The sequence below is a fragment of the Neofelis nebulosa genome, chromosome 1 (genome assembly GCF_028018385.1).
Source record: "Neofelis nebulosa isolate mNeoNeb1 chromosome 1, mNeoNeb1.pri, whole genome shotgun sequence".
Classification (NCBI taxonomy): domain Eukaryota; kingdom Metazoa; phylum Chordata; class Mammalia; order Carnivora; family Felidae; genus Neofelis; species Neofelis nebulosa.
In genome coordinates, this window is record NC_080782.1 from 79,433,976 (window position 1) to 79,456,877 (window position 22,902).

The following is a 22,902-nucleotide window of genomic DNA, read 5'->3' on the forward strand; positions in this document are numbered from 1 at the left end:
CATTTGAGGCAAAAGAACACAGGAAATGTTGCATCTGAGATTGAGATTTCTCTAGTAAGAGAAATATGTTAATGTGAGTGTCCCTCTAGATTTTGTGGTCTGCAATTTCCAGCTGTTAGAGAGCTGCAGAAATAGATGAAGAAGTCTTCAAATCCTCCCAAACCACCACAAAAAATAGGCAAAGCAACTAGAAGGGAAAAGCCAAAACACAGTAACAAAACACAGAAAACATCTACAGTAAAACTAGTTAATTTTTTTTTCCCTTGGGAGGAACCAAGATGGCGGAACAGCATGGAAGGTTTTTTTTTTGTTTTTTTTTGTTTTGTTTTGTTTTGTTTTTTTTGTTTTTACTTCTCATTGCTGAAATGCAGCTAGATCAACACTAAACCATCCTGCACACCTAGAAAACGGCCTTGAGGATTAACACAAAAATCTGCACAACCTGAACCACAGAACTCAGCAGGTATGCGGCACAGAAAGGTGAACTGGGGTAGAAAGAAGCAGCAGAGGGCAGGGAGCAGTTTTTGCTTGTGGAGAGAGTACAGGAAAAGCAAGCCCCCCCCCCCCCCCTACCAAAAAGCAACTGGAGAGAAAGTGGAAACAGCTGCAGGGACTGAACTAAAAAGGGAGAAAAGAGAAAGGAGAGGGTTTAAATTGCATTAAGACTCTATAAACAGAGGAAGGGAAGCGTCTGAAACTCCACAGCTCTATACCTGATGGTGCTCTGGTGGGAAGGGCGAATCCTCAGGAGCAGACAGTGAAGTCCGAGGGCCACACGGGGAGAGGCGGTTCCCCTACGGGGAGGATACTTGGTAGAGGCTGTGTAGCTACCCCACAGGCAGATTCCAGCAGACCCTGGAGAACAACCACATTTGCTGTTGTTGGAACAAGGGCATAAGGGGGAAGCCTGGTGCCAGATATTTGCTGTTTTTCCACAAACCCTGAAACGCTGCTGCTACAAGTTCGGGTGCACTTTTTCTGGGGTGAGCTGGCATCCAGCCGCAGTCTCTGGGCATCGGCAGCAGGGCGGCCTCATGAACAGTCCTGGGTGCGTCTGGCACCTGGCCATGGCTCAGAGAAACCCTCCCTCAGAAGGTCTGAGCAGGTCAAAGCTGCAGTCCCTCAGAAGTGAGGGGTTGGCAGACACAGCCCCAGTTGAGATAAAACTCAAGAGGGAGTTATCACCTGGCAGGCTGACAGCTTGGTCATAGTGTAGAAGCAGGGAGTAGACGGAAGTCGGAGACAAAGGACAAAGGAGAGGACAAAGGAATGGACAAAGGAGGGGTGCTTGATTGCCAGTTGCCAGAGCACAGAGTTCTAATACTAGAGACTAGGCAATTGGCTGATGCCATTTTCACCCCTCCTGGGCATGCGCATACATGGCTACACATGCCACCGCAATCCACCCCAGTAGGCTAAGCAGCACCCTCTAATGGAAAACAGAGCCTTTAAACTAAACCCTGCCCAACAGGGACAACAGCACTCTTAACAAACACAAGTCTCTGCACCTGTTTAGTTTATGGACTATAAAAAAAACTGTTTCATAGCTTGACTTCTACAGGAAACCAGATGGAATTTCAGTTGTACTTCATTCTGTTTGCTGTTCCTTTTATTAAATTATTTTTCCTTTCTCTTTTTTTATTCTTGAATACAGAAAAAAAATCTATTTTTATTTTCTATTTTCATTAAAAAGATTTTTCGTTAATTTTTCTACTATATTTTTTACTTTTTGTACATTTTTAAAATATTTTACTTTCATCATTTCATTTTATTCTATTTTACTGTATTCATTTTTCTAAATTTTCAAATGTTTTCCTTTTTTTCCTCTTTTTTCTTTTTTCTTTTTTTTTTAATTTTTTTATCTTTCTCTTTTTTTACTCTAATCTATCAAGGTTCTTTCAACAACCAGACAAAACACACCTAGGATATAACATCCTTTATTTGATTTCTTTGTGTTGTTTTCATTTTTTAACTTTCTTTTTTTACCTTATTAATTCCTTTTCTTCCTTCAAAATGGAAAAACTAAGGAATCCACCCCAAAAGAAATAACAGGAAGAAATGACAGCCAGGGACTTAATCAACACAGATACAAGCAAGATGTCAGAACCAGAATTTAGAATCACAATAATAAGAATATTAGCTGGGGTCGAAAATAGATTAGAATCCCTTTCTGCAGAGATAAAAGAAGAAAAATCTACTCAGGATGAAATAAAAATTGTTATAACTGATCTGTAATCTCCAGTGGATGCCACAGAGGCAAAGATGGGTGAGGAAGAACAGCAAATCAGTGATATAGAGGACAAAGTTATGGAAAATAATGAAGCAGAAACAAAGAGGGAAACTGAGGCAAAGGAGCACAAAATAAAAATTAGAGAACTCAGTGATTCATTAAAAAGGAATAACATCAGAATCATAGGGGTCCCAGAAGATGAAGAAAGAAAAAGGGGTGAAAATTTATGTGAGCAAATCCTAGAGGAAAACTTTCCTAACCTGGGGAAAGACACAGATATCGAAATCTAGGAAGCACAGAGGATTCCCATTAGATTCAACAAAAACCGACCTTCAACAAGGCATAGCATAGTCAAATTCACAAAATACTCAGGCAAGGAAAGAATCATGAAAGCAACAAGGGAAAAAAAAAAAGTCCTTAACCTATAAGGGAAGACAGATCAGGTTTGCAGCAGACCTATCCACAGAAACTTGGCAGGTCGGAAAGGAGTTACAGGTTCAATGTACTGAACTGGAAAAATATGTAGCCAAGAATTCTTTATCCAGCAAGGATTCCACTCAAAATAGAAGGAAAGATAAAGAGTTTCCCAAACAAAATTAAAGGAGTTCATGACCACTAAACCATCCAGGGAAGAAATTTTAAGGGGTACTTTCTCAGGGGAGAAAAGACAGAAAAGAATAAAAAAAGGAACAAAAATAGAAAGGACCAGAGAACACTACTAGAAACTCCAACTCTACAGGTGACATGATGGCAATAAATTCATATATTTCAGTACTCACTCTAAATGTCAATGGTCTAAACATTCCAATAAAAAGACATAGGGTAACAGAATGGATAAGAAAACAAGATCCATCTATATTCTGTTTACAAGAGACCCATTTTAGTCCTAAAGGCACCTTCAGGTTGAAAATAAAGAATATCACAATTGAGGGGTCTATCCACCAAGAAGACCTGAGAATTGTGAACATTTATGCTTCAAATGTGAGAGCACCCAAATATATAAAGCAATTCATTACAAACGTAAACAAACTCATTGATAATACCATAATAATAGGGGACTTCAACACCCCACTTACAGCAACAGACAGATCATCTAAACAGAAAATCACCAAGGAAACAATGGCTATGAATGACACACTGGGCCAGATGGACTTAACAGATATATTCAGAACATTTCATCCTAAAGCAGCAGAATACACATACTTCTGAAGTGCACATGAAACAGTCTCCAGAATAGATCACATAATGGGACACAAATCAGCCCTCAACAAGTACAAAAAGATCGAGATCATACTGTGTATATTTTCAGACCACAACAAGATGAAACTCAAAATCAACTATAAGAAAAAATTTGGAAATATAAATACTTGGAGACTAAAGAACACCCTACTAAATAATGAATGGGCTAACCAATAAGTTAAATATCAAATTAAAAAGTACGTGGAAGCCAATGAAAATCATAACACCACAGCTCGAAACCTCTAGGACACAGCCAAGATAGTCATAAGAGGGAAGTATATAGCAATCCAGGCCTTCCAAAAGAAGAAAGAAAGGTCTCATACACAATATAACCTTACACCTCAAAGAGCTGGAAAAGAACAGCAAATAAAACCCAAAACCAGCAGAAGACAGGAAGTAATAAAGATTAGAGCAGAAATCAATGCTATTGAAACCAAAAAAACAGTAGAACAGATCAATGAAATCACAAGCTGGTTCTTTGAAACAATTAACAAAATTGGTAAACCCCTAGCTAGTTTGATCAAAAAGAAAAAGGAAAGCACCCAAATAAGTAAAATCAAGGATGAAAGAGGAGAGATCACAACCAACATGGGAGAAATGCAAACAATAATAAGAATATTAGGAGCAATTATACACCAATAAAATGGGCAATCTGGAAGAAATGGACAAATTTCCTAGAAACATATAAACTACTAAAACTGAAACAGGAAGATATAGAAAATTTGAACAGACCCATAACCAGTAAAGAAATTGAAAGAGTAATAAAAAATCTCCCCCCAAAAAAGAGTCCAGGGCTGAATGGTTTTCCAGGAGAATCCTACCAAACATTTAAAGAAGAGTTAATACATATTCTCTTGAAGCTATTCCAAAATATACAAATGGAAGGAAAACTTCCAAACTCTTTCTATAAAGCCAACATTACCTTGTTTCCAAACAGAAAAAGACCCCAATAAAAATGAGAACTATAAACCAATTTCCCTGATGAACATGGATGCAAAAACCCTCAACAAGATATTAGCCAACCGGCTCCAACAATACATTAAAAAAATTATTCACCACGACCAAGTGGTTTTTATACCTGGGATGCAGGGCTGGTTCAATATCCGCAAAACAATCAATGTGATTGATCACATCAATAAAAGAAATGACAAGAACCACATGATCCTCTCAATAGATGCAGAGAAAGCATTTGACAACTATAGCATCCATTCTTGGTAAAAACCCTCAGGAAAGTGGAGATAGAAGAATCATACCTCAAGATCGTAAGTCATATATGAAAGACCCACTGCTAATATCACCCTCAATGGGAAAAAACTGAGAGGAGGAACAAGACAGTGATGTCCACTCTCACCACTGTTATTCAACATAGTATTGGAAGTCTTAGCCTCACCAATCAGACAACACAGAGAAATAAAGGCATCCAAATCAGCCAGGAGGAGTCAAACTTTCACTCTCCGCAGATGACTTGATTCTCTATCATGGGAAAGCCCCCCCCCCAAAAAAAATGCTAGAACTGTTCCATGAATTCAGCAAAGTGGCAGGATATAAAATCAATGCACAGAAATCGGAAGTGGCAGCATATATAATCAATGCACATTCCTATACACTAATAATGAAGCAACAGAAAGAGAAATCAAGGAATCGATCCCATTTACAATTGTACCAAAAACATGAAATACCTAGGAATAAATCTAACCAAAGAGGTGAAAAATCTATACACTGATAATGATAGAAAGCTTATGAAAGAAACTAAGAAGACACAAAAAAATGGAAAAAGATTTCATGCTCCTGGATTGGAAGAACAAATTGTTAACATGTCAATACTACCCAAAGCAATCTACATATTCAATGCAATACTTAACAAAACAACACCAGCATTTTTCTCAGAGCTAGAACAAACAATCCTAAAATTTGTATGGAACCAGAAAAGACCCAGAACAATCGAAGCAATCTTGAAAAAGAAAACCAAAGCTAGAGGCATCACAATCCTGGATTTCAAGCTGTATTACAAAGCTGTAATCATCAAGACAGTATGGTACTGGCATAAAAACAGACACTCAAATCAATGGAACAAAATAGAGAACCCAGAAATGGACCCACAAACGTATGGCCAAACTAATCTTTGACAAAGCAGGAAAGAATATCCAATGGAATAAAGACAGTCTCTTCAGCAAATGGTGCTGGGAAAACTGGACAGTGACATGCAGAAAAATGAACCTGGACCACTTTCTTATACCATACACAAAAATAAACTCAAAATGGGGACATCTGGATGGTCATTCTGTTAAGCATCTGACCTCGGCTCAGGTCATGATCTCACAGTTTGTGAGTTTGAGTCCCATGTCAGGTTCTGTGCTGACACCTCAGAGCCTGGAGCCTGCTTCAATTTCTGTGTCTCACTCTCTGCCCCTCCCCTACTTGTTCTCTCTCTCTCTCTCTCTCTCTCTCTCTCTCTCTCTCTCTCTCAAAAATAAGTAAGTGTAAAAATTTTTTTTAATAATAAACAAGCAAACAAACTCAAAATGGATGAAAGATCTAAATGTAAGACAGGAAGCCATCCAAATCCTTGAGGAGAAAGCAGGCAAAAACTTCTTTGACCTTGGCCACAGCAACTTCTTACTCAATACATCTCCGGAGGCAAGGGAAACAAAAGCAAAAATGAACTATTGGGACCTCATCAAAATAGGAAGCTTCTAAACAGTGAAGGAAACAATCAGCAAAACTAAAAGGCAACTGAAAATGGGAGATGATATTTGCAAATTACATATCAGATAAAGGGTTAGTATCCAAAATCTAAAGAACTCAACACCCAAAAAACCAATAATCCAGTGAAGAAATGGGCAAAAGACATGAATAGACATTTCTCTGAAGAAGACACCCAGATGGCCAACTGACACATGAAAAATGCTCAACTTCACTCATCATCAATGAAATACACATCAAAACCACTATGAGATACCACCTTACGCCTGTGACAGTGGCTAACGTCAACAACTCAGGCAACAACAGATGTTGGCAAGGATGCGGAGAAAGATCTCTTTTGCATTGCTGGTGGGAATGCAAACTGGTGCAGCCACTCTGGAAAACAGTATGGAGAGTCCTCAAAAACTAAAAATAAAACTACCCTATGACCCAGCAATTGCACTACTAAGTATTTATCCAAGGGATATAGGTGTGCCGTTTCGAAGGGGCACACACACCCAAATGTTTATAGCAATGCTATCGACAATAGCCAAAGTATGGGAAGAGCCCAAATGTCCACTGATGGATGAATGGATAAAGGAGAGGTGGTATATCTATACAAGGGAGTATAATTCGGCAATCAAAAAGAATGAAATCTTGCCATTTGCAACTCCGTGGATGGAACTGGAGGGTATTATGCTAAGTGAAATTAGTCAGTCAGAGAAAGACAAAAATCCTATGACTTCACTCATATGAGGACTTTAAGATACAAAACAGATGAACATAATGGAAGCGAAGCAAAAATAGTAAAAAAAAAACATGAAGGGGGACAAAACATAAGAGATTCTCAAATATGGAGGAAAACCAGAGGTGGAGAGGTTGTGGGGGTGGGGGGGTATGGGCTAAATGGGTAAGGGGCATTAAGGAATCTACTCCTGAAATCCTTGTTGTACCATATGCTAACTAAGTTGGATATAAATTAAACAATAATAAATTTAAAAATTTTATTCCTTAAACCTCCAAAACTGAGTGGACACAAAGCACCAATAGCAATATGACTTTGTGGCAAGAACACTTGTGTCAGAAAAGGCAAGACAGAGGTGAAGCCAGGAGAGGCATGGCAAAGCCATGAGAGGCCAAGCTTACAGTAGGAACAAGGATATTGTGAGCTATTTAGAGAAGCATCAAGCATGCAAGAGAATAGAAGACATAGAAGAAGAGAGAGAGTGAGCAAGAGCATGTGTGGGGGCTGTGGGGAAGAGGAGGGAGAGAAAGACAGAGAGAGGCTGGCTAGCTTTGCAGGCACATGAATATATCACATAAACATTTTTCATGTCTATGTATTCAGACCCACATTTCAATGATTGCTTAAAATTCAATTTGGGATGTATGGTGAATTCTTTACTCCTCTATCACTGTATAAATGGTTCTTATGGGGGGGGAGTCACAAAAGCAACAGAGTAGCTACATGAAACTATCACTTGCAGTCTTCTTGACAAATTCACTTGTTTTCTGAGAATAAGTTCTTTTTTTTTTAAGGTTTATTTACTTTTGAGACAGAGACAGAACGCGAGCAGGGAAGGGGCAGAGAGACAGGGTGACACAGAATCTGAAGCAGGCTCCAGGCTCTGAGTTGTCAGCACAGAGCCCAATGCGGGGCTCAAACTCACGAACTGTGAGATCCTGACCTGAGCTGAAGGCAGACCCTTAACGCTTAACCGCCTGAGCCACCCAGGCGCCCCTGAGAATACATTCTTAAAGTGCAATTCCTGTTTTAAGTATCTGTATACTTATGTATGGGTTTTGATATTTATTTCTAAATTGGTTCTACAAACAAACACCCCCACTATCAGAGTCTTAAAATACCAAATACTAAATACACTAATCTTGCGTTTCTCATTTTTTTATTATTTAATTTATATTATTTTTCAATTTTAATAGTTACTTGCTCCAAAACTTGAGTTCATCTTTAAGGGTTTCAAAGACACTGTCTGACACAGGTGGCCTATATGCTTGTGTCCTCTGCAAATGTAATTTTTATCTAATTTTTGATATTGAACCTGTTAGTATCGAACAGGTATGCCTTATATTTTAATTAGTTTGAAATTAAATGGAAAGTCTACAGGTATTAAAAAACTATTTGGCATAATACTGAAATTTGAAAGACAGTGATTTATCTGTTTAAGTTTTCTTTTTCTCTAAAATTGTTTTTCTGTTTATTCATAGACTCTAGTGTTGTGTTTTCTGCTTCATTAATTTCTGTTTTTCTCTGTTTTAATCCCCTATTCCTATTTTATTAGGCCTTTTTGTTTTAACATAATGAGTTTTCACAATCATTCTTTCTAAGTTGTTTACAATGGAGCTATGCTTCTGTCTTTAACAAATTAATTTTATTTTATTTTTTTTTTTAATTTTTTTAATGTTTATTTTTGAGACAGAGAGAGACAGAGCATGAACGGGGGAGGGTCAGAGAGAGGAGGAGACACAGAATCCGAAGCAGGCTCCAGGCTCTGAGCTGTCAGCACAGAGACCGACGCGGGGCTCGAACTCATGGACTATGAGATCATGACCTGAGCTGAAGTCGGACACTTAACCGACTGAGCCACCCAGGCACCCCAACAAATTAATTTTAAAAAGGAAGCATTGCTTTGTTATTCCTTTACTAGTAATTTCTAGTCTTACATCTTTTCAATCAAGGACTTTCATTTTGTGGCTATTTTTATGATTCATGTGGTATAATACATAATCAATATTTGTAAATATGCTATAAACATTAAGTCTATTTTGAGGAAAAATATTTAAAATTGAACTAAGAAATACATATAATTACATTATTTAATTCCTTTATTTCTATATTTTATTTCAGACCATTTAATAAAAAGAGAAATAAAGAGGGGCGCCTGGGTGGCGCAGTCGGTTAAGCGTCCGACTTCAGCCAGGTCACGATCTCGCGTTCCGTGAGTTCGAGCCCCGCGTCAGGCTCTGGGCTGATGGCTCGGAGCCTGGAGCCTGTTTCCGATTCTGTGTCTCCCTCTCTCTCTGCCCCTCCCCCGTTCATGCTCTGTCTCTCTGTCTGTCCCAAAAATAAATAAAAAACGTTGAAAAAAAATGTATCTTTAAAAAGAGAAATAAAGATAGAAGAAGGAAAATAAAGTAAGAATTAACATGTGGTTAAACTGGGTGAAAGATTTCTAGGAATTCTCTGTACCATGCGTGCAACTTTTGTATCCATTTGAAATTAGGAAAAAAAATTTAATAAGTTCAAAAAAGTATTCTATTGTATTGATGTAAGTTCAAAAGTAAATACACCTTTGAGTCAAGAGATGATTTCAGACACCTATTATCCCTTTTCTTAACAACCAAGCACACATTAAGATGTTTTTACCAAGAGAAACGGAGTCTACAGGTATTAAAAAAAAAAAAAACTATTTGGCATAATACTGAAATTGAGCCAACTATGGTTAAAAAAGCATCACAGAGTTTTCAGAAAAGACATGAAATTTTAGAAAAGAAATAGACTTCATCTTGATGAAGCAAAAAGCCAAAGATCACTGATAAATTTACTGTGAAAAATGCTCCATGCCACCATTGGTCATTCTGAGGCTTCATGCACACTAACTCATAACCAGACTATTTTGACATCTATCATATTAAGCTCAGTGCAGTTCAAAGGGCCAATGATAAAAAAGATTGTCGATTATTGTTACAGGATAATTTTCTAGGTAATTTTTTCTTTCTCCAGTCTGAGCTTTGGTCAACACATTTTTCAAGGGCCTCAACTAGTCTAATCCCTGGGGGAAAATACTCCATCAGGAATATGTTTTGTCAGTAATTTTTAAAATATAGTGGTTTTATATATCTAATAATTATATACAAATGTATACATTCTTTTTGCTAATTTTTACCTATCAATTTTGATACTCCTATAATTTTCAGAAATTATCTCAGTTTTCAGAAATACCAATTTATTACATTAGCCAAAGGATATGGCTTATGGCTTCCTGATGTATGACTATCATCTAAGAAACAAGTAGGTATTCATCATACATCAACTGAATGTAGCAAATATGAATTTCAGGCCAAAAAAAAAAAATGCAAGTGTGTGAGAAATGTAACATACTTTAATCTTTCAAGCCCCATTTCCACTAAATATCAAACTTTCTATTAGTAAAAATACAATTGCCTCTTTTTTCACTAGTGTGCTAGCAAATTTTTAACAACTATCTCTGGGAGAGTGGAAAGCAAGCCCTGATTCATAGCATCCCCACTTTTAATGGCATAAATACCCTGGCCAGTTACAACTGGCTAACTTGACATTCACTTAACAAAAAGATGTGAAGAGTTGCTAACAATACACACCAAATTAGCTCCCAAACACACTACTGCTTCCTTTCTAAGAGTTGTATCAGTGTATCAGTTAGCAAAGCTTTTGGGCAAGAGTCCAGCTATTCATGCCTATACATACCGTGATAGATATCATCCTGTTAACACACAAAGAACACTATTCTGTTTTCATTTGTACTCTAACTCAAGAACTCTCTGAGTCTGTTTTTTAGCTAGCAGGAGTCCATTTGGACCCATGGGAATTTGCATTCACTCCCATAACTCACGGAATAAAGGAGGCTCTAGGCACCTGTTGCAGACCCATTCACCTAGACACATCTTGCATCCATTTCTATTGTGCTGCCCCTGTGATGCATTGTACTGCGAGGAAAGCTGAGGTTCAGCCATGAACCTCATGTGGGAGGTGAGATAGATGGGTCTTTGGACCTGACTCCACCAATTTACCTGAGGTTTCTGTCACCCCTTCACCCAAACAGGGTGTCATTCAGCATAGATGTATTGAGGGCAAGAGAGAGGGGTTCTCTCAGGGATGCTCATGAACATCTAACAATGGTTTTTCTCCCAATTACTGTCTCATCAGAATAGGAATCCATACTCTATATAGGAACCTTAGTAATTATTTACAAATCATGCATTCTCCAAAATTTTTTGGAGAAACAACTCAAGCTTAGATTTTTAATACTCCCAGGCTCTAATGCAAGAAATTATTTTTCTGTTTTTAACACCTTTTTCATGAGGAAAGATATTCTATTGAAAAATGGAATAAGGAGCAAAAAATGAGCAGAGATTTTAAGAGAAATCTTCAGTTAATATAAAAATATTATCTTAGTACATGTGCTTTTGTTCTGGAGAGAAATTGAATTTTGTTTATCGAAAACTTTACTCATATACCTATGCTTTTCCCCAGCAACTTAATTTCTCAACTTTTACCATAAAAAATAATTTAAAATGTTCACAATTTAACTGTAATAATGCTCATCACAGTGTCGTTAATCATTGTAAAAAAATAGCAAGCACCATAATGAAAATTTAGTCACAAATTATATGTGTTAAATGAAATATCATACAACTATTAAATGAGATTATGGAAAGATATACTATCACAAGAAAAGATGTGTGTAATTCATGGTTAAGTGGAAAAATCAAAATATCTTTCTGAAAAAAAAGATCTCTCATACATGCCTATGTATGTTGTAGTATCAAGGGACGGTATACTCAGTGATTTTTATTTTCACTTTATTATCAGCTTTCTAATTGTTTTGTTAGCAGTAATATTTGATAAGTTGTAAAATATCCTTTTACCAAATACCCCTTGGACACTTCAGATAAGATATATTTTGAGAATGATGTATATATATATATTTTTTAATTTAGGGATGAGATTATCTGATTTTTTTCTTTTTTGTTATTTTTTAAAAAATTTTGTTAACGTTTATTTATTTTTGAGACAGAGAGAGACAGAGCATGAACAGGGGAGGAGCAGAGAGAGAGGGAGACACAGAATCTGAAACAGGCTCCAGGCTCTGAGCTGTCAGCACAGAGCCCGACGGGGGGGCACGAACCCACAGACCGTGAGATCATGACCTGAGCCGAAGTCGGACGCTTAACCGACCAAGCCACCCAGGCGCCCCTGATTTTTTCATTATATTTATTCTACAGCTTTGAGATTTATGTACAGTTTCACATATATTTCTTTTAAAAAAAAATGTGTTTATTTATTTTGAGAGAGAGCGAGAGAGTGTACACGCCTGTGTGAGCCAAAGAGGGGCAAAGAATCTCAAGCAGGCTCTGCACTGTCAGCTCAGAGCCTGATGCAGGGACTGCATCACATGAACTGTGAGATCATGACCTGAGCTGAGATCAAGAGTTGGACGCTTAACCAACTGAGTCACCCAGATGCACCGCGTGTATGTTTTAACCCTCACACCTATCCCTGCATGACATAGAATATGTTGTTTTCTCTATTTCAAATATAAAAAAAACTGGGCCTATATGATGTGTAGTAATTTACACTGTCATTTAGCATATAGGTTATGAATTATGTGCCTCCAAATTCAGCACTCTTTCTAATATATCATGATGTTTTATGGAAAATTTGTTCATATAGTATTTGAAAGAGAAGATAGCATGAAATAAATGTCGTTATTATTTATAGGTGCTGGAAAAATTGCACAAAAACATTTTGATCAAAGGAATTACAATTACACCCTGAAATAGATGTCCATGCCTATTAGTTTAAAAAAAGTATTCCTAATAGAAATATGAATATTCTAAAAACTAAAAAAAAAAAAAGGAAAAAATAAGACTATGTTTCAGCCTTGGGCTAAGGCAGTTGTGTGTATTCCCTTATTTAATTTTCAGATTAACTTTTTGAGTATGTACTCTCAAGTTTGTATCACGTATACCTTTTCCTACGATAAAATTTAATTTAAAAGTAAGCCAATCTACTCCATGTTGTGCAAATAGCCAATGACAGAAACCAGTCAGTGCTTTTCATCATGACCATATGTTCACACGAGCAAGTATCAATTGGTGTGAATCACCATAACCATCAACAGAAATCTGCAAGCAACAAGGATTGAATTGTTAACCCAAAGACTACCAGAACATTTACAAGAGATGAGATGTCAATAATTTTTCAATCACTCAGATTGAAACAGAAAACACAAAGAGGAAATTTGTTGAGAATACAAAACTTTGGCACACATAATGACCTCACTGGTCTATTTGTTTTATAATAGTCTTCATGATAATCAAAAACCGTTCTGTTTATGACAAACAACACAATAAAGAATAAGGAAATGGAGCAATTACATGGATAGACAAAGTCAGCACATCTCTTTTGACTGAATTACATGGCAGTTTTATGTAAAGCTGCTTTCAGGCACCTACATTACTTACGGAAGTGTGGGTTTTCCCCATTCTGCCTCATTACACGTTGAATGTCTACACAACAACGTATTGCCCTAAAGACAATCACAACTATATCCTTTATATGTATGAGTGTATGATAGCCCTGAGTTCTAACTGTTCTAAAGATATCGATATATCTAACAGAAAACAAGGGTTCTAATCCACAATTTATAATGTTTATGGATTTTAAAAGATCTACTCATTTACTTCTCATTCATATGAAATATTATCTACGTATGAGTTCAGGAGACTTAGAAAAAGCAAAATAGCAAGACTCATCAAACGTATTATAAGAATACAATTGATTTACCACTGATCTCATTTTATGCTTTCAGCAAAACTGAATAGAATTCTCTGCTTTATGCCACGCATTGAGTCCAACAGAACAGATTAGCCCCTGCCTTCATGAGTCTTTTGTTCTAGTGATAGTCTAATGAATGTCATAATTGATTTCCCCTACACTAAAAAGGAATTTCCCCATCCTAACATGTGTAAGATTTTCAAAATGGTCCTCAATGCTGCTGGTGTGACTAACTACTGTGGTTTGACAGAAAATCACCTCAAAGTTTGGCTTTGTGTTTTTACTCATCCTCTAAGCTGGAGTCTGTTGACAAACACAGCTTTCAAAATGTGTCACACCTGTGGCTCTCACTTGAAAGGAAACATATGAAAGCCTGGAGACTTTGTTCCTGGGGAAATCTCACAGAGAAAAACTGATCAAATCAAGGACATGCCCATAGCAGAGGACAAGATCAAGCTGCCGGGTCTAGCTCATCTAATGCATTTTCATATCTCCAGAGACTGTTGATCAGAGTCCTGTTTCTAAAAATGTCCATGCTTCTGGGAATACTATTATTAAATCATTTTTCACTTTTCACATTTTCTTTTCTTCCAGCAGTCTGAATATCTATTCTAAAGCCACAGGACCGCATTTGTCAAAGAGATAAGCAACACTGTTATTCAGAAGGAGAATGTGAGATGTCTTTTAAAAACAAAATAAAAAATTTATAAAATCTACAGTCTCCCTTCACTAAAAGAAAAATCAATTCAGAACATTTATGACCTGATCATTAGATCATATTTATGCATCCCCATGGTAGAAAGGGATGAATTTAACCTCGCTGATCTAGTAAAAAGTTGCTATTTTGATACATTAGGATTTCTCCTTAGGTACATGAACAAACCAGCATGCTCAAGTATTCTCTGACACACTAAAATCTGTATTTGTCCCAACTTTTTGGACAGACATGTTTTCTCTACTACTTAGCAGCAAAGCAAAGCATAGGTCATATACTAAGTCAATCATTAAAAGTTTGATTCATTCATTTCAAAGACACACTTACATTAAAGTTACAGCCACTTAGGAATAAATACCCTTAGGAAACTTGTAACTCAATGTTAAACCAGCTGTTTCAACATAAGAGTTGACCACTTATGTACCAAGTCTCTAAAACTGTCCTTTCAAATGAATTATTTTCTTAATTTCATTTAAATGTGGGGACTTCTGTCCCCAACCTATGTCCTAGCTTTAGTAACTCATATTTTGCTAAAAAACATTTTCTGCTCCAATTCTCCATCTGAGAATGCTGGAAGAAATACTGCAGACTTAAGACTATGTAAAACCTTTGTTCCTGCTACATAAAGTCAGTCAAATTTGCTCAGAAATAGACATGCTTTTATTTCTCCTCAGTGATGAACAATTTGTTGAGCACTCTAAAATAACAAGCAACAATTTGTCCACAATTTTAAAATTCATTCACACATTTAATTTACCAATAGAAAAAGAAAAGGCTTTTGATTCATCATTTTTCCTAAGATTTCTCATTTCTATTCCACCCCCCTCTAGCATCTTTTACTTTAATAAGGTTTTTATGCCCTCCTTGAAAAAAAAAAAAATCAGGTTTCAGTAGGCTTCACCGAAACACCAAAAAGACATCATTTGACAAATGATACATGGCTTAATTTCATTCTATTCCATCTCATATTTTCATATACCTCATTACTGTTCTTACTGTCAGTTTGCAATAATCCTCAATAATGGAGAATACAGAACGCATGGGACTGGAAATCCACGTATAAATCCCAACCTTATTCTATCCAACATATTCTATCTTCTTCAATCTAACCTTTCCCTAGAGAACCTAATAATGAGCAAAACTGGCTGAGAGCAGTTTCACCTCATCTCACTTCTGGCAGAAAAGCGACTAAAGTAAGTGGTGGCCAGGATGCAAGTCTCAGTGTAGCTAGGAGTTTTATCAAAGTGAACTGAAGTACAGAACTTACCAATTAACTCAATATGCCAAGAATTCTCAGAGCAGGAAGATCAAAAATAACAGAGAGAGACAGAGAAGGACTGGATGCCGCTTCAACGCTGGCTTAAAGCAGCCAAGAGGAAGTGTTTCTTTTCAGGCCTGGGGAAACTACCATGTCAGTAAAGGGCTATAGTCTCACATCCCAAGTACAGAGGATGCAGTAGATCTGTGACTGAGGAATGGACCATGAAATAGGGAGAGAGATAGAGAAAGCTCCCACAGAGTCACAAAAGCTATGGTTAAAAATTAGGCTAGCAAAGTCTGCCTAGATTCCTTATTAGGTGGAAAAGAAAAAAAAATCAAACTATATACAGATTCTTCCAAAAATGCCATTGAATCATTGCTCCCTCTAAGCAGGGGCAGATGGGGGGTATTCCATCTATCTTTCCTTCTGGGCCCTTGCTAATTTCAGGCAAGACTCCCTTTAAATCCCAGAAGGATTGGGAGGGAGGGAAATCAGAATGCTCTAGGGCAGGACTCTTGACACTCTATATTCATCTTTGCACAAGCCATAGGTAGATCCCTATGTGGGAGAACATTTCTAGGGTCTGAGTTCCAGGACTGCATCTTCTGTGGTCAATCCCAGAGATGCGGTTAAGTCAAAAGAGATTATCACTACAATTTATGTCCCAAAATAACTGAGGTCCTTATAATTTTTAAAGCACTTTTTACAAATCAGTCAGATATGCTAAATGAAAACATGTGTCAGGTAATAAAGGATGAAAGTAATAAAACCAGCAGGTCTAATCTTAAACTATGGCAAGTAAAAATAAGTTATGTTTGAGCTTTCTGACAGCCAACATAAAGGGGAAAACACATTAAGAGGGGATTCCTTAGGACAATTAGGTAGTTTATAACATGCTGATTTTTCCTCCAATTAGGTTATGAATTAACAGTAAGACCAATAAGTATAAAGACTGATCTAAACATATGTTGGGTACACAAAGAGAAATAAATGGAATTAATTGTATCACTAAAAAGAAAGGGATAAAACCTAATAAGTAAACTGAGTGGTGAGGCTTTTATTACGAGCCAACTCTTGACTTGGTTGTTAATTTTTAAAAATTCATATGAGGGAACTTCAGCCAAAGAAGATGAAAGACATGTCAAACATGCTGGTTCAAGGTAGAGGGAAAGACAAAAGCTAGGTACAAAGCTGAGGACAATTTTGATAATCATGGCAAAGTTTAAAAAGGGGCAGGATAAGGATAAAATCTGGGACACTGAAAATATTAGCAAGTTCCATGTATCCAGTAGTATTTCAAGGATCATAGAACATAAATTTTTTATCATAAGACTTTTATTTATTTTCAGGAAGTTTAAATATATTCACCTTGTGACAATTATTACCTTTGCTCTGAGGAAGCAAAAAATCAGCACACAGGTTGTGCTCAGAATATTAGATGGAGCCTATGAGTAGTTCTGAATACAGATATATTTTAATCTATTCATTAACTTTGAACTGTAATACCCAGCCAGAGGATTTGGATAGCTTCCAACCATTGCCGTGTGCACCATGACAACCTAAATGCAGTATGTTTTATAGGAAGGGGTGTTTTTCTTTAGGACATCTTAAAATCAGTAGATGTTCACTGGGACAAGTATTTCTATATCAAGAAGAAACATTTTTCCTTTTAATTTTTCAGCAAGATAAATATTATCCCAGAGATATTTAATAACTTCATTTACATGGCATATGTCCATTTGATTTAGATCTTAAGAGTAATGTTTTAGGGGTGCCTGAGTGGCTCAGTCAGTTGAGCATCTGACTCTTGATTTTGGTTCAGGTCATGATCCCAGAGTCATGAGATCGAGCCCTGCATCAGGCTCCATGCTGACATGAATCCTGCTTAAGATTCTCTCTCTCTCTCTCTCTCTCTCTCTCTCTCTCTCTCTCTCCCCCACTCATCCTCTCTCTCAAAAAAAAAAAGAGTAATTTTCCAAGTTAAATTTTAAATTACTAGTGAATATCTTCATTAAAACAATCTGATAAATATGTATATTTAAATACCTATAATATTTAAACAGATATATTTAAATATATATATATCAATAAAAAAGTAAAGTCATAGTTATCACTTCCCTTTCAACATGTATTTTACAAAAAATCCCTTTGGGGATGGGTAGATATATTTCTACAAACTTCTGTAGTAATAGAAATACGTAAAGGTGAGAAACAACCAAGTAAACATAATGTTAATATAGTCTTTTAAAACAGCAGTCATACATTAGAGAAAAATTTAACCATGAAAATTAAAAGTAAAGTTTTCCCTTAAATAGGCATTATAACAATTGAGATATTTGGTTCCAAAATTTATAAAGGCACATGTTTTCAAAATTTTTTAAATGTCAATTTGCCGTCACTTTTTAATTCATAAGTCATCTGTGTTTTATATGCACTTGGAGTCAGTACCTCTCCTTATGCTATTAGGGAAAGGCAAACAAACAAAAATATTTTTAACCAGTAATCTTTAACTTTTTTTCTTTAAATATTAACATTTCAAAGATGAAGAACTTCCCCCCAGAAACATTCAAACACACATAACCAACTTACTTCTCTATAGAATTTCAGAGAGTCCCCAGTTTTAATGAATTCCAGGACTAGGCTAAGCAGCCCTGGTCTGGTAAAAATATCATTTTCTTTTTCTCTCTTTCCTTTCCTCTGTCTTTTCATTCCTTTTGCTTGTTTGCTTGTTTTTAAAGAGAGCATGAACCTGAGATTTAAATTCAAGATGTGGAGTCTAAAATTTGCTTTAGGGGTCTAGTCTGCATTCGTGGCTAGGTAGTATTTAGGGTATTATTTAAGGTATTTATTCTATTTTCCATTAATTTCCTGTACTTAACTGGGTGACAGGTTCTGTCCCTCAATGCTTCTCAGCAGATGCTCACAAACAGCAAGGAAAAAGGCTGAAGTAGCCTACCAGAATTCTACACATTTGGTTTCCAAAAGCCCAGCTTCAGAGAGAGGAAACATTGTTGGGATGAATAGAGAAGCTTTCCCCCAACTAAAGAAATAGGTCAACTTTCTCACCCTGGAGGATAAAAGATAAAAACAGGTATGAGAAAAATAAAAACAAACAGGCCTGAGGACTATAGATTTAGGAAGACCAAGGCCTGACTCTGGAAATGCCAAGAGAATAATCAAGACCCTAGAAAAGGACGGCTTTTCGATCCATGCAAGGCCACAAGATTATAGCATTGGGATGCCTAGCTCCAGTAGACCCAAAAAAGCTAAAGATAAAAATCATGCATACCTCCATGAAAACCCACGTGGACTAATGGCTAATAACCACAGTATCACTGCCTCCCACAAACCCTGCTGTACTGCGTGAAACTCCAGATCACTGACAAATGAGACTTGGAAGGGAAAGCCAATCTCCAGGACTGACACAAGTTCAATTTCTCACCAGAGCAGCTGGATTGGGATTCCAATGCCCAAGTAAATTGATTCAAAGGAAACAAACATTAATTAACAAATGAATAAGATTTTTTTTAAATCCAGCTGTACTCTGTTTTAAGAAGATAACCTAAAACATAACTTTCTCAAAAATATAAAATATTTTTTAAAAAGGTATACCACCTGGGACGCCTGGGTAGCTCAGTCAGTTAAGCCTCCAACTTTGGCTCAGGTCATGATCTCATGGTTCGTGAGTTCAAGCCCCACATCAAGTTCTGTGCTGACAGCTCAGAGCCTGGAGTCTGTTTCAGATCCTGTGTCTCCCTCTCTTATGCCCCTCCCCTGCTTGTGCTCCATCTCTTTATCTCTCAAAAATAAATAAACATTAAAAAAAACTTTTAAAGTTATACCATCAAATACTAACCCAAAGTAAGCTCAAATAGCAGAATTAATATTGGATAAAATAGTTTAAGGCAAAAACAAACAAGCAAACACAAAAACAAACAAACAAAACATTGGGGATGAAGAATGTCATAACAAAATTATAGAAGGAATACTTTACTGAGAGATTCTAGAAAGTCACAGACCGAACACAGGTATTAACGTTACCTCAGACTATACATTAAAGCAAAAGCTGACAGACTTATGTGGGAGTGCCCCAGGCTCAGTCCTTGGTCCTCTGCTCTTCACCATCTACACACATTGTTTTGATAATCTTATCCAGGCTCATGGCTTTAAATACCATTTATGTAGGCTGCTGTCTCCCAAATACATATTTTCAGCCCATCTCTATCCTCAACTCCACATATGTGTATCCAATTGTCACCTCTGCTCAAAAATTGAAGAGATTTCTCAAACCTAACATGCCTGAAACTTAACTTCCATACTTGTTCCACCTCAGCCTTCTACACCACTGTCAATGGCAAGGCCATTCTTCCAGTTGCTCGAGCTAAAATCTTTGAGTTGTCATTGACTCCCCTCTGTCTCTCAAGTCCCCTATTTAATCAGAAAATTATTCCAGTTCTATCTTCAAACAATGTACAAATTCTCAGCACTTCTCATTCACTTCATTATTATCAACTAGAGTCCAAGCCGCCAATGTCTCTAAACTCATTTTTCTATTGCCACCCATAGTCCAATCTTAACATGGCAACAAGAGAGATCTGTATAAAACCTAAGTCATATTGTGTCACTCCTCTGCTCAGAATCCTCCAGTGCCTTCCCATAGTCCATATCTTCAGACTGAAAACCAAAGTCTTCTCAGTGATTTATCTGGTCCTACCCAATCTGTCCATTATCTCTCTGACACCATATCTTACTGTTCTCCTCCTCATTACTCCATTCTAGGCCCAGAGGTCTCTTTGATGTTCCTCATACTCAAGAAGGCATTTATAATCCTCTTATTTTCCTCCTATGTCCACTATTCAAACATGTAGCTGCCACATTTTTACCTCGGGGTCTTTGTACTTGTTCCCCCAGCCTGGAATACACCAACCACAGACATTCACAAGAATCATTCCCTCACCTTCTTCAGGCCTTTTCTCTCAAGTGTCACATTCTCATTGAGGCCACTTCCATCCCACATTTAAAACTTGGTTCCCCTCATTCTCCATTCCCTTTCCTGGTTTTTATTTTTCTTTATATCATTTAATAATAAAAATTTATACTGTACACTGAGAATTTGTTTGTTGATTTCCCCCTGAAGGCAGAAGTTTCTCTGGTTGATTTGGTGTTTCTTTCCCAATGTTTAAAATATTCCCTGACACATAATGATTTTGGTTTTATCAACTTCTGGGTGTATACAAGGCTGTAGAAGGAGCACCATTCTGAAAGAATTAATCTTAGATTTGGTTCCAGGGGACAGGATTTCAAATCTCTGCCTTCTAAACTTCACTGTGGCCTTAAATTGTCTAAATTCTCTGAGTCTCAGTTTTCTAATCTGTAAAATGGGGATTTTTTTTCTAGATATACTTTAAAAATTAAGTGGAAAAAAACACATGTCAACAACAATTTGACAGGATGCATATGACAGGATGCCTAAGCTTGGTTAGGCAAGGTTTAAAACAATTAACTTGTATACATTTGGATAAATCACAGTGTATTGTTACCCTAGATTCTACTCTTCATTTTCCTCTATGTTCTTGCTTTCCCACTTGATATAATTGTTACCTGTCTGATCCATGAGGGCATTTGAGTTTGATCCCTGAAACATATTCAGTATATATTAGTGGTACCTGTAGGTAAAAGTCCCTTGAAAGCCAATGTATGTTTTGCAAAGGATCAGTTTGTTTTCACATATAGAGAAAGCCTTGAAGCATTCCTTAGAACCTAGTAAGTTCTGTGAAAAAAGAAAAAAGATTGACGAAATAGCAGCTACCACACTATAGTCTACATACAGACCAAGAGAAATTAAGAACAACAAGAAATAATCAGTGCAATGACAACTGCAGGCTATGGACAGGACTCTGTTAGCTTGTCCCCAAATCCATCATCCAAAAGCATCAGTGGTCACAAAGAAAATGAAGAAAATATAAACACTAAAAAATAATGATAGGCAGGGGCAAAATAAAAAAAACTCCTGATGCCAAACAACCAAGATAATTAAGTTGGAGTTTGAAATAATTTGAAGGTTTTCCTTTTTTGGTTAAAACTAATTTCCAAAGAGGGAGCTTCATTCTCTTTTATCCTCAAAATATGTGTAGGTATAAAAAAAAAAATCTAGCTTTATTTTCTCGACATGTTTTATTGGAGTGTCCAACCAAGTGAAAAGCTCCAGCCGTTGGGAATGCTGCTGTGAATATTTTCTATTTGCAGGTTTTGTTTTTGTAGCTAGTGGGCAATTTTTTTTTATTGAGTACCTTAAGATCCGTTTAGTCTCCTGGCAACCACTCTCTACATTTCTCACAAAAGGACAATGAAATTACTGTACTTTTGTGGTTAAAAGAAAAAAATCACTATATTGCTGATCCTTTTACCTATGCAAATTCAAACAGAACAAATCTCAAAACTAATAGCATCCAGTTTTTACTTTAGATAGAGCATAGAGGTCAGTTTGTTACAAACTGAAACAATTATTCTTTTAAGATGAATAAACATGAAATTAGCTGTCACACGTCTTTACTAGAGAAACAAATTAGAGTGTTCATCAATGTGGCGCTGCCATCAAATGACAGCTTTGGCTTTAAACAAAACATTAGGGCAGCCACATTGACTACCCCTTCAGACAATACCACACACAGGAAAGAAGTTCAGAGGCATCAAAAATAGGTGTTTGCATCCAAATTCAGGAAAGTTACCGATAAGGTATATTCTAGAGGATATAATTATCTATGTTCAAGGTTTAAACAGAGAAGAGAGATCAGAAATTATTTTTTTTCTTAAGAAACAAAAGGGAAATGGAAGAGGAAAATTTCACAACTTGAGAAGAAATTCAGTATATTTTCATATGGTAACATGAATCTTTCTAATAAAATATTAAATAATCATATAGCTAGAACCTCACAAAAAGTATCTCTAATTCTCCCAACAATATTGCAGCATGTAAACTGGAATCCAAGCATGTGGCTTGGAATCATTAAGTAACATGTCCAAGATCACATAGCTAGTAACAGGCAGAGCCGGGGTTTAAATCCAAGTCTATCTAATGCATGTCCAATCCCACTGTTCAGCCTCTCAGTACAAAATTGCCCTTTTCACAAACATTCTATACTTTCTCAGGAGAGGTTTGGGTATCATCCATATATACCATTGAACTTCATATCCAAGTGCATTGTCTTCTGGAGTCT